The sequence below is a fragment of the Centruroides vittatus genome, unplaced genomic scaffold (genome assembly GCF_030686945.1).
Source record: "Centruroides vittatus isolate TY-2023 unplaced genomic scaffold, ASM3068694v2 contig_644, whole genome shotgun sequence".
Classification (NCBI taxonomy): Eukaryota; Metazoa; Arthropoda; class Arachnida; order Scorpiones; family Buthidae; genus Centruroides; species Centruroides vittatus.
The window spans coordinates 435,392-441,105 of record NW_027122398.1 but is presented as its reverse complement, the minus strand read 5'-3'; the positions used below and the strand labels follow the sequence as shown (position 1 = coordinate 441,105).

Below are 5,714 nucleotides of genomic sequence, written 5' to 3'. Positions count from 1 at the left end.
TCTATCTCACTCTCTTCCTATTCTCCTTTTCCTTATCTCTCTCTTTTTTCCTCTCACTATCCTCGTCGCTCTCCATCTTCCACATCTCTCTTTCTCCCTTTCCCGTTTCTCTCTTCTTTCCTTCTCTTTTCCTCCTTTTCTGCCTCTCTCTCTCTTTGCTTTTTCCCCTCTCCTTCTCTCTCTGTTTTCAGTTCTACACCTTCGTAAATTAATTGGGACTAAATATAAAACAGGAAAAAATTACATTTTACTTTTAAATAATAGTAGTTCTCTCCTTCACTTCCTTCTCTAACTAAAAATAAATTTCTATCTTTAATAATACACTTTAATGAAAAAATTATAACATATTATACACTATTTTTAATATTTTTATATTTTTTAAATACATTTACTTCAATATATTATTATAATAATTAATCTAAAACAAATTGCATAAAGTATTTTCTTTTTTTTTTTTTTTTTTTTTTTGTTTAGGTCGAAGCCTTTAGGCACTTGTCCCCATTTGTATAATCTATGAAATTAATTTCCTATAAAATATTTTTTAAAACCATTAACATTAAGCTCTATAAATATTACAGATTTACTTAATTACTTCCTTTAAATAAAACGTGCCCACCCACTGGATAACACGACTTAACGTTTATAGTTGGTCACGGGTTCGCGTCCGAATGACGAGATAGTCAAAGAATTTTCTTCACGTGTTTAACACCCGAATATGGATCAGTTCTCCGTAGAAAGTCCTATGAGTTGCATCCTGTTTTGGCAATTTACTATAGAAAGTTCTACGAGGTGCACCCTGTTCTCGCACTTTTCTATACAAAGTCTTCCCTGGAAGTACTCCTCTTGGTTGTAATCCATTAAAAGCCTTTTCTAAAATCGCGTATATTGTGTTGCTTTAATCCTACAGTCCTTTGAATAAAACATTTACTTTTATACATGTATAAATACTTTTGGACAGATGGATTCTCATGGCTATAACTGGAAATTCCCTTTTACAAGGATGTTAGTTAACAAGAATAATGATAAGTGAAATTAATTTACAACTAATACGCAATTAAATTTCTCGTTAACAACATCTGTCCATAAAAGTCAATATTTATGTGTGTTAACCCATCGTAGGAAATCTGGCTTTTGCTTAAAACAAATTAAAACAAAGAACAATTTGAAAACCCTCTTTCAAGTCATTCCTGTTAATTGCATTATAGTATAAATGAAAGTTAAAGATGTTATACTTAATTATGTTTATTTTCTTAAAATTTGTTAAAGCGCAATGTCTCTCCTATATGAAACTGCCCAGTATTCAGGTTTTAAAGATGTCAAACCTGGAAAACTACACGTTGGTGAGGCGCGAACCCGAGACTGACTAATAGTGTTAAGTTCTTTTTAACTTCGGCTTCTCCCTATGAGCGATAATACAGCCGTTCAATCGCCTTGTCAGTCCAGTGATTGTCAAGGCCTGTTATTGTAAAGTCTATTGGAATTCAGCTCATTCACACACATCGCCTCTACGACTTCCAAAAAGCAATGCAAATGTAAAAATAATACAAATTAAAATTGGTTTATGACCAATTAATTAATTAACACCCCTTAACAACAGGCTTTTTAAAATTATAACAGTCAACGCTATTCACTTTCTGCAAGAGACGATAGATAAAACCAATGAACTTTGTCGCGGGTTCTCACCTCAGCTCAACAACGGTGCATTCACGTGATTGACCCGGCCACGTGGTGTTTTCCGAGTCTATTCACGTGTTTTATACATGCCTCTGGAATGAACTTGGGATGCACCCGTACAAGACAATCAAACTTTACTGTGTGGTAAGTGATCCTATAAGCTATTTTAACGCATTTTTCTTTAAATTTTGAATATTTTAAAAGTATTTTCGACCATTGGCACCCTATTTTTACAACCAAAAACCACTCAATTTCTAATTTCTAAACACTATTACTACAAACAAAATTACACAATTAAAGTTTATATAGGATGTGACATTGTAAGAATTCATTAAATCGGATGTATTACTCAATTAATACATCCGTCATAAAGCATAATTATTTAATACACACGTACAAATGTTTATTTTTTAATTCCACGTAACGATTAATCAATATTTATTTACAATAACTTCAAAGTTTCACGTTGTGTTACGAAGTAATTTCACTTCAATGAATCAAAGTTCAGTTATGAAAGTAAAGTAATAAAACGTGATTAATTATAATGAATGATACAGTAAAAAAATACGTTACAAATATCAAAAAATTACAATTTTATACTGTGAATTACAGAATTATACACATATCAAACCTCGATGTAGCGCACCCGCCAATAGCGCCACCCCGATAAAGTGTCAGAGAATATATACTAATGGTTACTTTTCCTCAATTTAGCGCTATATTAAATTTAGGTGCCAATTTCAATAGTAAACGGTGGTGCTAAATCGACGTTCCATTGTAATCGTATCACTCATCATTAAATAAACAATTACTTTGTGTCTAACAGGAGGATTAATGACCACAGAATAATTAATAATTTGATGATAATTATATTTTATACTGTTGTGAAATTTAAATAAAATTATAATTATTTCATAACGTTCCCGTTAGTTACTCGTTAAATCCTGTTGTGAAATAAAGGAGGAAATTCTACATCCTAGTAATTACTTGTTAGTTTAAGCAGGGATCATTCATTAATCACAGTTTTCGAGACAATTTTTGAATTACCCCTCCTTACTTTCTGATATTGAAAAATTCCAGTAATAAGTTACATAACTTTCCCGACGAAAATATCAAAAATCGGTAGTAAGTCGCGGGTTCGAACCACACAAACACGCTTTTTCAAGTACTATTATCGAAATATAAAACGAATTTCCCATAGAAAGCCTTCTTTCTTGACAGATCACCTGAGTTCTCTTATACTTCTTTTCCTTCCCATCCAAAAAATATATTATTATTATTTTAAAATAAAAATGTATTTTTCTCTAATTATATAAGGTAAAATAACGAAACTGATATGAAATTTGTTACAAAATATAATAGATAAGTCAAACTGATAATTATAATAATGCATCATTCACTTGTCTAGTAACAAGATAAAGTCAGTGATAATCTTCATTCATATACAGTGTACACCTGAGTATATTTTATATCTATGTTTAAAATGCCAGGAATTCACGGATAAGGGAGAAATTTAAAACGCTATTTATATTATTTTTCTTATGTCTTTTAACAAATGTTTTGCCAGGTGCGTGAATGACACAATGACTTTATTTTTGTGTGTAGCTGTAACTGCAGTAAATGCATCGTAACAAGTGAAGCATCTGCTTTCGCTTATACAGCTACATATAACTATAAAAGATATTTAATTTCGAAGTTAAACATACTTTATTGGGCTGCAAGATGAAAAAATTGTAGACGTATAAATTCCCACTGTCTGTCTTTCCTTCCAGAACAATGTTAGATACATGAAAGTCAAGACCAGATACGAAAATCTTGGTCTAATGCAGTCGAACCTCTTATAACGGACACTTCTAAACATTAGCCACATTTTTTGAAACATCTCTTTTTCTAAATACACACGTAATAACCTCTAAATGACGGCCATCTCTGAGTAACCGGAATTTTTGTTTCAGTCGGTGGTCTCTGTTCACAGGTTTAACTGTATTTAAGAAAGTATCGGCCCTTGTTACAATAAAACAGGGCGGCCCAACCCCGGTTAACCGTTGTAAAAATCACATTTCTGTTTTATTACTTACGAACCTGTTTACGATGTGATCCTTCCTATTCAATATGGTTAACTGTCTCTGATTTTAATGAAATTTATTATTTTTAAAGCAATTAACCAATTAAAAACATCTAAAAAAACAATAAATTTTATTTTATACCAGGGAAAAAAATTACAAAAATTCATAAACAACACACAAATTATACAATATTTTAAGGTATTTTCACAATTTTATAAACACACAATAATGTTAATTGTAATCAACGATAATACATTACATTTAATGACAAAAAGTTATACATTATGACAATAATATTGTCTATGTGTAAATCATATTTTGCATAATTTTCTTTTGCTTTCAAGTGAATTTCTTACATATAAAAGTTGATTTTTTAAGATTTTAATTAAAAATACAGCTTAATTAAACATAAAAAGTACAATTTATTCATTATTCTTTACCATAAATTAAAGAATAATAATGGATAAAAGTTATAAAATAACACAATTATTTGTTTCCTTTTTCATTTTCTGCATCCGTTATATCAGGTGCACTGTCCATTCTTCCACAGATTGGAGGTGTAATTGCTGATTTTAATTATAATTAATTAGTAGTTAAACTTATTTAAGTACTAAATATTGAGCTAAATAGTTTAAATAATAATTAAATCGCCTTACTAAATATAGCAGCCATAATGATGCAAAATACTAACAAGGAGATGTCCATTATATCTAGCTGTAATTTGAATTTTAATTAAGTTAAGCGCAATTAAATTATTAAAATACTTGTCAATAATTTACCTGTAAAGTTTTCTTTTAAGCTTGATACTCGATACGACAGATATAGTTCAAGTTTAGTGTGTTACTGAATAATATCGTGTATGAAACACATGCTGCTGAAAATATTCTTTTATATTGCTAATTATGAGACAATGCAGATACATAAAGCATGTGCAGTTTCTATAACAAATATTTTATTAAATACAAAAAACAAAAGCTTTATTTTTATATTTATTTTTATCCAAAATTATCCTTTAAAATTTTCTTAAAATATATTATATTAAAGCTCGGTCGTTTCTTTAAAAAAATTGCAAATTATTTATTTTTTTATTGCTGTAAAAATTGGTTAATTCTACACTGGAAATATATATAAATTTAATTATAATTAATTTCAAATTTAAATTAATTTATTTCTGAATTTAATTGTAATCTATTTCATATTTAAATAAATCTCTTTCAAACTATTTTAATTGTAATCAATTTCAAATTTAAATTAATCGTTATTCAGAATTTTAATTGTTATCGATTTCAAAATTAAATTAGTCATTTTCTGGATTTTAATTTTAATTAATTTCATGTTTAGAATTAAATTGATACTGATTATAATTAAAGTTAATCGCGCCATATTTTAATTAATAAGAAAAGAGAAATTTACATTTTTTTTAAATTAAAATTTATTTTAAATTGAATATATTTAACGAAAACAATGAAAAATCGAGAAAAAAAATTTCTGTTAAATTAAATTTAAATTTTATTTTAATAAAATTGTTCTAAAATAATCGAATAAAAGAATGAAAAAGTAAATATGGTAAAGTGGCCCGAAAATTAGTTAACCGATATATACTTTTAAGAATGATTCAAGTAGCTTACAGTCAAATTTCTTAGCGAGGGCCGCTGACTATAACAGAAAAATGACCTTACACGGAGGTGTCCGTGATTTAAAGGTTTGAGCTAGCCTGTATAGAAGATAATATAAATTTATTTTAAATTATATAAATTATATATACAGTATTTTATTAGGATGTAGATCTCAGGTCTAGATTAAAGAAACGAAGAAGTTAAGGAGACGAGAAAGAGGAGAGAAGGTCTCACTAAGCATGAATGAGAAAGTATGAAAAATAAAATTTTATGTCCGTTGTTTTAAGGTTATTAATTTAAATATAAAATTGATTACAATTAACATTCTGAGAGTAATTTAAAGGCTATTTTGTACTAA

The 5,714-nt window shown here is 28.4% G+C and overlaps 1 long non-coding RNA gene across 1 annotated transcript; it reads right to left on the bottom strand.

Moving 5' to 3' along the window:
- Positions 1-4,067: 4,067 nt before the first annotated feature.
- LOC136979817 (uncharacterized) lies at positions 4,068-4,663 on the bottom strand. Its single transcript, XR_010881449.1, has 3 exons — positions 4,520-4,663; positions 4,397-4,454; positions 4,068-4,306 (listed from the first exon to the last, which is right to left on the bottom strand). It is a non-coding gene; the product is annotated as an uncharacterized lncRNA (long non-coding RNA).
- Positions 4,664-5,714: the final 1,051 nt, after the last annotated feature.